Raw genomic sequence first — 12,248 nt, 5'->3', positions numbered from 1 at the left:
TGGGTCTGTCTAGCACAAGGGGACTGGGACATGGGCATCCTTGGGGACGTAGTTCTGTGTACCACAAGGGGACTGGGACATGGGCATCCTTGGGGACATGGGTCTGTCTAGCACATGGGGACTGGGACATGGGCATCCTTGGGGACATATGTCTGTCTAGCACAAGGGAACTGGGACATGGGCATCCTTGGGGACAGGGTTCTGTCTAGCACATGGGGACTGGGACATGGGCATCCTTGGGGACATGGGTCTGTCTAGCACAAGGGGACTGGGACATGAGCATCCTTGGGGACATGGGTCTGTCTAGGACATGGGGACTGGGACATGGGCATCCTTGGGGACGTGGGTCTGTCTAGCACAAGGGGACTGGGACATGGGCATCCTTGGGGACATGGGTCTGTCTAGCACAAGGGGACTGGGACATGAGCATCCTTGGGGACATGGGTCTGTCTAGGACATGGGGACTGGGACATGGGCATCCTTGGGGACATGGGTCTGTCTAGCACAAGGGGACTGGGACATGAGCATCCTTGGGGACGTGGGTCTGTCTAGCACAAGAGGACTGGGACATGGACATCCTTGGGGACGTAGTTCTGTGTACCACAAGGGGACTGGGACATGGGCATCCTTGGGGACATGGGTCTGTCTAGCACAAGGGGACTGGGACATGGGCATCCTTGGGGACATGGGTCTGTCTAGCACATGGGGACTGGGACATGGGCATCCTTGGGGACAGGGTTCTGTCTAGCACATGGGGACTGGGACATGGACATCCTTGGGGACAGGGTTCTGTCTAGCACATGGGGACTGGGACATGGGCATCCTTGGGGATGTGCGTCTGTCTAGCACAAGGGGACTGGGACATGGGCATCCTTGGGGACATGGGTCTGTCTAGGACATGGGGACTGGGACATGGGCATCCTTGGGGACATGGGTCTGTCTAGCACATGGGGACTGGGACATGGGCATCCTTGGGGACAGGGTTCTGTCTAGCACATGGGGACTGGGACATGGACATCCTTGGGGACAGGGTTCTGTCTAGCACATGGGGACTGGGACATGGGCATCCTTGGGGATGTGCGTCTGTCTAGCACAAGGGGACTGGGACATGGGCATCCTTGGGGACATGGGTCTGTCTAGCACATGGGGACTGGGACATGGGCATCCTTGGGGACAGGGTTCTGTCTAGCACATGGGGACTGGGACATGGACATCCTTGGGGACAGGGTTCTGTCTAGCACATGGGGACTGGGACATGGGCATCCTTGGGGATGTGCGTCTGTCTAGCACAAGGGGACTGGGACATGGGCATCCTTGGGGACATGGGTCTGTCTAGGACATGGGGACTGGGACATGGGCATCCTTGGGGACATGGGTCTGTCTAGCACAAGGGGACTGGGACATGGGCATCCTTGGGGACATGGGTCTGTCTAGCACATGGGGACTGGGACATGGGCATCCTTGGGGACAGGGTCCTGTCTAGCACATGGGACCGGGACATGGGCATCCTTGGGGACAGGGTTCTGTCTAGCACATGGGGACTGGGACATGGGCATCCTTGGGGACATGGGTCTGTCTAGCACATGGGGACTGGGACATGGGCATCCTTGGGGATGTGCGTCTGTCTAGCACAAGGGGACTGGGACATGGGCATCCTTGCGGACATGGGTCTGTCTAGGACATGGGGACTGGGACATGGGCATCCTTGGGGACATGGGTCTGTCTAGCACAAGGGGACTGGGACATGGGCATCCTTGGGGACATGGGTCTGTCTAGCACATGGGGACTGGGACATGGGCATCCTTGGGGACAGGGTCCTGTCTAGCACATGGGACCGGGACATGGGCATCCTTGGGGACAGGGTTCTGTCTAGCACATGGGGACTGGGACATGGGCATCCTTGGGGACAGGGTTCTGTCTAGCACATGGGGACTGGGACATGGGCATCCTTGGGGACATGGGTCTGTCTAGCACATGGGGACTGGGACATGGGCATCCTTGGGGATGTGCGTCTGTCTAGCACAAGGGGACTGGGACATGGGCATCCTTGCGGACATGGGTCTGTCTAGGACATGGGGACTGGGACATGGGCATCCTTGGGGACATGGGTCTGTCTAGCACAAGGGGACTGGGACATGGGCATCCTTGGGGACATGGGTCTGTCTAGCACATGGGGACTGGGACATGGGCATCCTTGGGGACAGGGTCCTGTCTAGCACATGGGACCGGGACATGGGCATCCTTGGGGACAGGGTTCTGTCTAGCACATGGGGACTGGGACATGGGCATCCTTGGGGACATGGGTCTGTCTAGCACAAGGGGACTGGGACATGGGCATCCTTGGGGACAGGGTTCTGTCTAGCACATGGGGACTGGGACATGGACATCCTTGGGGACAGGGTTCTGTCTAGCACAAGGGGACTGGGACATGGACATCCTTGGGGACAGGGTTCTGTCTAGCACAAGGGGACCGGGACATGGGCATCCTTGGGGACAGGGTTCTGTCTAGCACATGGGGACTGGGACATGGGCATCCTTGGGGATGTGCGTCTGTCTAGCACAAGGGGACTGGGACATGGGCATCCTTGGGGACAGGGTCCTGTCTAGCACATGGGACCGGGACATGGGCATCCTTGGGGACAGGGTTCTGTGTAGGCTGGTGCAGCGCTTTCTGAAATGGGCACCTTGCCCTCCTTGGGTCCCTTGCCCCTGCCCAGTCTGTCCCGCGCTGTGACACGGGCCGTCCCCGGGGCTGGATGTATTGACGCCGTCCCTGCCGCGTCCCAACCAGAGGTCCCCCTTGTGAGCGTCACGGGGCCTCGTGGAGAACCCGGTTTCCCCCCCGCTGAGCCCCACTGGGACCGGGCCGTCCATCCCGACCACAACTGTCCAGCAACTTCTGGCCCCGAGCTCCCGCCAAGGGAGTCGTTTCCCCCACTCCCGCGAAGGGAAAACAAATGAATTCCAACGTCGTCGGTGGATGTTTTGTGTTTAGGGGGGCGGATGAGAACTTTTAATATTTATTTTGTCCGCAATTTTCAAGTACACAGTACAATCTTCTTAAGTATAGTCCTTGGCCCATTAATTACACCCCTTCCCACTTCTCACCCGGCCCCCCAACTTCTATCTCATTTTAACGACTTTTAACAGCACCGCTTGGCACTGGCACGTCCACCCCCGTGCTTATGGCCCCCCCATCTCCCGTCTCCCCAAACCGAAGCCCGTAACCCTCACATAAGAAGCCCCCCACTCCCCATGCTCCAGGCCCCCCCTGTGCCCCGTGGCTCACCCACCTGGGGCACAACACACCCACCCGCCTCCTGTACCCAGAGCCAGGGGGACAGGCAAACGGCTCAACCACGGTCCCCCCAGGAAGCCGCCCCCCAGGAGAGGGGCCCTGAAAGTGGAAGACGGGACCTGGGGGGGGGAAAGGCCAGAGGATACCTGGGCAGGTGAGAGGGGGGCAGAGGGGTCATTCCCAGGAGGCCGCACCCCAGGCTCTGTGACCAGCTGTGAACGAACAATCGTGAGACGGACAGCAGGGGGCAGTGTTGCACCGTCACCCCGACAGCTGCCTGGTTGGTCTGCGGCCTCCCTGGAAACGAATCATATAAATGTATACGATTATAAATATATATATATATATATATATATATATATATATATTTTTTTTTTGGTAAACGCACGTTGTTTTCAGGAGACCTGCTATTTCCATCAGCCTCCCGGTTCCCTTTGCAATAAAATAAAATAATAAAATAAAATAAAATAAAATAAAATATAAAATAAAATAAAATAAATAAAATAAAATAAAAAATAAAATAAAATAAAAAATAAAATAAAATATAAAATAAAATAAAATAAAATAAATAAAATAAAATAAAAAATAAAATAAAAAATAAAATAAAATAAATAAAATAAAATAAATAAAATAATAAAATAAAATAAAAAATAAAATAAAATATAAAATAAAATAAAATAAAATAATAAAATAAAATAAAAAATAAAATAAAATAAAAAATCTACGCTCAGAATTCACAGCCCACGTCGGCCACGATGACACTTACCCGTCTCTCCTGTCCCCGGCCGCCCTGGCCTTTTATCTTCGCAGCTGACTGTGCGTCTTGGAGTTTTGCGGGTGACCCGTCGCCCAGGGGACTCATTAGGCAACGTCGAGTCTCTGCCCCTCCGGGGGGGGAGCACAGGGTCGGGGAGATGACAAGGAACTTGTCCCCCCTTTGCTGGGACCGTCTCTGCGGGTGGCGGGTCCCCCGCGTGCTGTGCAGTTCAAAGGCCCGTGACATTCGCTGGCCATTAAAGGGAGACATAAAAGGAGGGGAAATGTCGTGTTTGTGTTACTGAGCGTCTGTGAGCACAAGACGGGGGGTGGGGGGTGTTTGGGTTCCCTCCAGGGGGTCGGTGTGCTCCCCAGAGTCTTGACCTTTGATTCAATGCACCCCCCCTGCCCTGGCCACCAGCCTCCTCATTAGCTGTCTCCTCCGTTTCATGTGGGCCCGAGGGGTCCTCGTTTATTTCCAGCAGCTGTAATGAGGCTTCCTGAGCCGGGGAGGCCGCCCGGGTTGGCCCTGGGGTCCCCATGTGGCTCCCGGGCCCACCACCCACCTCCCTGCTCTGTGGTCGGCATTAAACGGACTCACAGCACCTTCTCCCTCCCTCGGCTCCTTCCCCGCTTTTCTCGCTCTTTTTTTGGAAATTTTTTCCATTGATTTTCCTGCCGTTTCCACACGATCAGCCGCCGTCTGTCTATCTCATTCAACGTCACGTCCCACCTGTCTGTGCATTTTCCTTTGAGCATTTTTGGGTGTTTTTTTTGGGGGGGGGTGGCCAGCGTGTGGACAGCCGTTCAGGTGCCCAGATGTGTATCCTGCAGCCAAAGACCCAGCCCTGGGGGTGCCTGAGACAGAAAAGCACGTTGCGGAAATTCGCGCTTGTGGGTTTACTTAAGAGGACTTTTTTAACTAGTGAATTTAGGGCTGGTGACTCCCGGGTGTGGGGCGTCCTGGGCACTTGTAGGGTGTTGAGAAGCCTCCCTGGTTTCCACCCACCAGGTGCCAGGAGCAACCCTTCAATTGTGACAACCAAAAGTGTCCCCCGACGTCGGCAAGGGTCCCCAGGACGGATGGATGGATACAGAGATGACTGGCAGATGGATGGGTATTAGATAGCTGGACAGGCTGATAAACTAGTAGATAATGTAAATTATATTTAATAGACACATACATTAGATAGATGATAGATAGAGATGGATAGATAGATGATAGATAGATATAGATAGATGATAGATAGATAGATAGATAGATAGATAGATAGATAGATGATAGATGGATAGATAGATAGATAGATAGATAGATGATAGATGGATACATAGATAGATAGATGGATAGATATATGGATAGAGAGAGGGATGGATGGATGGATGGATGGACGGACGGACGGATGGATGGATATATGGTTGGATGGATGGATGGATGGATGGATGGATGGATCTATGGTTGGATGGATGGATGGATGGATGGATATATGGTTGGATGGATGGTGGATGGATGGATGGATGGATAGATGGATGGATGGATGGATGGATGGATAGGTGGACGGATGGATGGATAGATAGATAGACAGACAGACAGACAGACAGACAGACAGACAGACAGATAGATAGATAGATAGATAGATAGATAGATAGATAGATAGAGGGAGGGATGGCTGCACAGACATATGGATAGATGATTAATAGATGGATAGATATTAGATAGATGGTGGATAGCTAGACTGATTGATAAACTGATAAAATAGATTGAATTTAATAGCTGCTTTGGATGGATGACAGAGACAGGATGTCTCGTGCGAATAAGGCAGGTTTCTCGGCCTCACGTGCTGACATCTGGGGCTGGTGACTCCTGGGTGTGGGGAGTCCTGGGCCCTGTAGGCTGTTGAGCAGCCGCCCTGGTCTCCACCCACCAGGTGCCAGGGGCTCCCCACCCCAACTACGGACAAATAAAAGCGTCCCCCAGATGTCGGCAAGTGTCCTCTTTGGGTGAACCGAGCCCAGATGTGCCTGGCTGCCATGGGCCCACGAGCCCCAGGGTGCACCCGTGTGGTGTCTTCGCTTCCACGGTTATTTCAGAAACTCGCAGCATTTAAACCTGGCAGCCTCGTGTTTTCCTTCCTCCGTGGCATTCCTGTTGGGGTCACCCCGTCCCGGCCGCTGCGTTTAGCAGGAGTCAGCGAGTCTCTTTATATACGGAAATGCTCAGTCGTGTTATTTGGAAAAGAAAACTTACTGCCTTCGCCCGACGTCGGCCTGGAAATGCATAGAAACAAGCGGAAAGGGGCATCTTGCCGTATCTGCTGAAACGGAGGTTTCCTGAAATCGGGGGTCTTGTGAATTATTGCAGGAATATAGGGTATCCCCCAAAATATATACACACACTTTTTTTTTTGGTAATTCTCACCCGAGGATATCTTTCCTATTGCTTTTCAGAGACAGTGGAAGGGAGAGAAAGAGAGAGAAACATCGATGGGAGAGAGACACACACCGAATGGTTGGCTCCCACATACACCCCAGCCAGGGCCGGGCCTGCAACCCAGGTACATGCCCTTGGCCTGAATCGAACCCAGGACCCTTCCGTGCACGTGGGATCCTCAGATGAATTCTGTTCTGGGCCATCGGAGGAAGGGATCACCCATCTCGTGTGGTGAGGGTCTGTCTGCTGGAGAGACTGTAACAACCGCCTGACTCATTGGTGGATTTCGTGGTAAAGATACGGCAATAAGAAGGCATCGGATGGTGGCCCCCCCCAAATATGTGTCCACATGCTGACCTCCAGGACCTGGGAATGGGACTTTCTTTGGAAATAGGGTCTTTGCAGATGGGATTAAGTGAAGGACCTTAGATGCTTTATTTTTATTTTATTTTATTTTATATTATATTTTATTTTTAAAAAATATATCTTTATTGATTTCAGAGAGAAAGATCAATGATGAGAGAGTCATTGATCGGCTGCCTCCTGCACGCCCCCGACTGGGGATCCGCCTGCAACCCGGGCATGCGCCCTGACCGATAATCGAACTGCAGTCTCCTGGGTCCTGGGTCAATGCTCAACCGCTGAGCCCCGGCTGGGCTCTTAGGTGCTTTATATTGAACCAAAAATTGAGCTGATGTGGTGGGGAAAAGGCAGGACATTCCCAGGGATGGCCACTAGGGGGCCGGCCTCTGCGGGCGCCATGGCAACAGGTCTCAGGTGTCTGGGGCCCTGACGTTGTCAGAGGCAGGGAGCAGGAAGGCCGTGAAATTCAGCGCTGTGGGGAGGCAAGGACAGTCCCAACTATTGTCCACCCCACAGGTTTGTCCAGATGGAGGTGCCGGTTGGCTTTGTGGGTAGAACATCTCAGATGTCGGAGGCCCCCCCCCCCCGATTTCACAGTTCAGGGTAGCTCGGGAAACGGGCGGGAAAGCATATTCTTAATAACACAAATAATAACAGTGGGGTGTCAGCATTTCCCCAGCTCTTGCTGTGTCCAAGAGGCTGTCCCAAGAGTCGCCTTCAGGCGCGTCGCCTTATTTAACCGAACACTCTCCCCATAATGGGTATGCTTTTATTATCCAGAGTGGCAAGCGGGGGCCTGGACAGCTTCGTGACGAGCTGTGCCTCCCCCCCTGGAAAAGTTAACAACGGTGCTCGCCTTCTGCTCTTTTTTGTTTGGCCCAGAGCTTGTCGCCCCTGGAGCGCAGGGTGAGAACAGTCTGGGCCGAATAATCCTGGTGCTGCATCCCTGGCGCGGGCATAGCGTTCATGCTGATGGTAGGGTCAGCGTTTTCGCTTTATGGTTGAAGCCCTGAAATAGGCTGTGCTGTAGGAAGCATTGACTCACCATCCTCCAAGCAGGCGGCTCTGACCTTCAGAACCTCTTGGGGAGCTCAGCTGATTGTGTTTACCTCCCGAAATGTCAGCCTTGGAGATTCGGTGCCTTTTTCAGGGTCTCCGTTAGATGGTCCCTCATCCCAGTGTGCAGGGAGGTGTCTGTCCCTTCTCTCTGCTCCTGAACGTCTCAGGGAGCCAGGCTCTGGTCCATCCAAGTGTCATCCTTTAATTTCAGCGGACAGATTGCCTCCCTGGGTCAGGGAAAGCGCCCAGTTTTCAGGGACATGCCCGCTCTCTGCCGCCAAATTTTAGGTCCTAGTCGATCGACCTCTCCGATTTCATGCCAAGTCACGACTTAAGGAAAAGGGGCTGCGTTAAAATACGTGACAGCGATACACCGAGTCACGCCACCTGTATGGAAGACGGAGAAATCCCGCGGTCTGTAAACCATCCTGTTGCTAGGAGTGACAAGTCCCAAATGGGAAGTCGTGACGCAATGAATGTTGGACACAGATGTCCCTTCTCACGGGACCATTAAAGACTCCAACCATCAAAGAGGGTGAGTCTGCACTTCAGAAGGATCTAGGAGTCCTGAGGCTAAAAACCCGTAGACTTCTATTATTATTATTATTTATTATTATTATTACTATTATTTAATCTTCCCCCAAGAATATGCCTTCCCGATGCTATTGTCTGTGTCCATGGGTTATGCATATTTGCGTGTAAGTTCTTTGGTTCATCTCTTCCCCCTGCACCCCTTCCCTCTGAGATCCCTCAGTCGGCTCCATGTATCTATGTCTCTGGATCTATTTTGTTTGTCAGTTTATTGTGTTCATTAGATTCCACGTATGAGTGAGATCATGGGATGCTTGTCTTTCTCTGCCTGGCTTATTTCACTCAGCGTAAGACTCTCCAGGTCTCTCCCTGCTGCCCCAAAGGATATGAGATCCTTTTTCACAGCTGCATAGTATTCCACTGCGTAGATATACCACAGCTTTTTTATCCGCTCATCTACAGATGGGCACTTGGGCTGTTTCCAGATCTTAGCTATTGTCAATTGCGCTGCTATGAACATAGGGGTGCATATATTCTTTCTCATTAGTGTTTTGGGTTTCTTAGGATATTTCCCCAGAAGTGTAATCATTGGGTCACATGGAAGTTCCATATTTAATTTTTAGAGTAAATTCCATACTGTTTCCCATAGTGACTGCATCAGGTGTACTTTTTTTTTTTTTTTTTAACCATCTGAAAGCAAAATAGACGCCCCAGACCATCACATCCACTTCTGTGTGGCAAACTGGAGGCGTTTATTTCTCCTTAGCTGACGACAATTTTCTGACTCTACAACTAAATCGTTTTCCAAAATGACGTGCCTTTAACAGAAAATTTCCGGCTGTAGCCAAACGTCCTCTAATTAAAACCAGACAAGTGGCTTGATTGAGAGACGCACCATCCAAGCTGCGCTCGTGTCTCTCTGTTTGTTTGTTTTTCACTTTCCGGGTATTCGGATGAAAGACGCGAGGCATTTCAGAAATCAATACGTGAAAATAGGCGGCGTTTCAGAAATAGACGAGGCGGCGTGAATTCGTAATTAAGCTCCGAAGACACTCTTTTGTGAGTCAGACGGAAACCCAAACCTCCAATTAGATACGCGTTCGGGAACACCAGTGTCGCAAATGGAGAAATGTCTGTTTTGGATGCTGCTGAAAGAGACGAGAGCAACTTAATTGCAGTGAGATTGCCCGGGAGCCGATGAAGAGATTCAGTGAGGCCTTTGGAATATACCCCTGTCCTTAGACCGAGGTGCCTGATCTAACACGTCTCCTCGGAGGTCATCTCAGGCTCTTTGTTCTTCAGGCCTCAGTCAATACAAAGTTCTGATTTGACAAGTTCCTGTGGCTGCCTGGGGTCGACCTGGATAATCCGGATAATCTCCCGGCTCAGGTAAGCACAGAGGTATCCTCAGGTCCACCTGTTGGCCGTGTCACCAAACACATTCCCCGGTGTGACTCCAGGGGGCGACGTTGTGGGAAGCCAACAGCATTTAAGAGAATGAATTCGTTACAGAGAAACAAAGGAGGGGAGGCTATGGTCCTCTGGGGAGGAAACAAAGACCAAGAGACGAGTGGAAAGGAGGGCAGTTGGGTTTTTTAAGTTTTTTCCTAGATGCCTTCCATGTGGCTTAAGTCACCCTGAACTCGCACCCGGTGTCCAAGCTGACAGTGGCCAACACATGAAAGTACACGTGTGGACGTGCAAATCTTATGGGTCCTGAAATGCATGGTTGGGGGGGATGGTTTGATGTCGCCAGGTCTGAAAAGAGCCCTCCTGCGGTGTGACCAGGCTCCACCCGCCCCCGCTGAGGGACCTTGGGGAAGCCACCGAACGTCTCTGCGCCCCGGAGTCTCAACGTGTAAATGAGGGTGACGTCGGGAAACCCCTCTCGGGGATTTTGAGACCCTGAGGTGAGGATTTACGAATACGACATCGAAGGCGGTGTCTGGTGCCCGGCGGGTGCTCAGTCAGTGTTAGCTACTGTGTCCCCGAAAGTAACCCAAATACCCGGAGAGCAATAATAACACTGCTACCGTGATAGTAATAACAATAATACTGTGATTGTGAGAGCAGTAGTATTAAAACATCATCTGCACACTGTGTTATGCACCCATCACCCCGAGCAAAGTCTCTTTTCCATCCCCATTTCCCCTGCCCTTTGCCCACCTGCACCCCCACCGCCAGCCCCCCCTTTCCCTCTGGCCATCACCTTCTAGACCAGCCCCAAGGCCAGCTCTCGACAGCCAAGGAAACAGGGCCATGGGCGACCAAAACGGCAAATGAATTCTCAATTCTGAATAAAAATGTCAAGAAAAGGGGGACTTTCAGGGTGTGACAAGTTGGGGGATCCCATTATCTATGCCTTTTCACCCTGATTATTTGTTGTGAACATATCCATTCATGGACAAAGGCTGTCAATTAGTATAAAAAAATCAAGACCCAATGATTTTCTACCTAGAAGAAACTCACTTTTAAAAAATATATATTGTTATTGATTTCAGAGAGAGGAAGGGAGAGGGAGAGATAGAAACATCAATGATGAGAGAGTCATAGATCAGCTGCCTCCTGCAAGGGGATCGAGCCTGCAACCCGGGAATGTGCCCTGACCAGGAATCGAACCCTGACCTCCTGGATCCTAGGCCGATGCTCAACCGCTGAGCCACACCCGGCCAGGCTAGAAGTAACTCACTTTAAATAGAAAGATATAAACAGATGTAATGTCAAATGATAGAAAAAGATAGACCATGCTAACACGAACCATAAGAAAGGTGGATAAAAAAGCTGTGGTACATCTACACAATGGAATACTACTCAGCCATGAAAAAGGAAGGGTTTCTTACCCTTTGAGACAGCATGGAGGGACCTGGAGAGTATGATGCTCAGTGAAATAAGCCATCAGAGAAAGACAAATATCCCATGATCTCCCTCATAGGTGAAATCTAATGAACAAAATAAATTATGAAACAAAATAGAGACAGACTTATAGATACAGAGAACAGACTGACAGCTGTCAGAGAGGAGGAGTTTGGGGGGGTTGAGTGAAAAAGGCGAAGGGATTAAACACACAAAAAACTCCCACCTCATAGACACAGAAAACAGCATGGTAATTACCAGAGGGAAAGGGGGATGAGGGGAGGTAAAAAAGGGATAAATGGTGATGGAAGGAGACTTTTGACTTGGGGTAGTGAACACACAGTACACTATACAGATGATGGATTCACACAATACAATGTAGACATGATTATTCTAGAATGGTACGCCTGAAACCTGTATAATCTTATTAACCAGTGTCACCCCAATACATTCAATCGAAAAAGAAAGCCGGAGTGAGTGGCTAGACTGAAAATCAGACCAAAGAATCTTTAGAAGAAGGAAAAGTACCGAGGACACAGAGGAAAATTACGTAATGACCAACAGGTCCACTTGCCAAGAAGCCATAAAAATGCTAATTGGGTATGCAGCCAGCAACAGAGATTCATCGTGCAGGAAGCCAGCAGTCATAAAAGAAAGAGGAGAGATGAATGAACGCAAAATAACGATGGGTGACTTCCACAGTCTTCTCTCATAATCAGTAGAAAAAATAAGGACGAAATTGACAAGAATATAGAGGATCTAGTTGACGTAGTCACTCAACACGATGAGCGAGATCATATCCTTTTCAAGGGCACATGGGACGTTCTCCAAGACAGAGCCATGCGCTGGGCCATAAAATGCCGGTGAAATAACTTTATAGGATTTAAACATCACAAAAGATGTTCTCTGACCAAAATAGAGTTGACCTTGACACCGGTCATTGCAAGAGAGCTAGAAAAT

Source organism: Miniopterus schreibersii (assembly GCF_964146895.1).
Source record: "Miniopterus schreibersii genome assembly, chromosome: X".
Taxonomy (NCBI): domain Eukaryota; kingdom Metazoa; phylum Chordata; class Mammalia; order Chiroptera; family Miniopteridae; genus Miniopterus; species Miniopterus schreibersii.
This window is presented reverse-complemented; position numbering follows the sequence as displayed.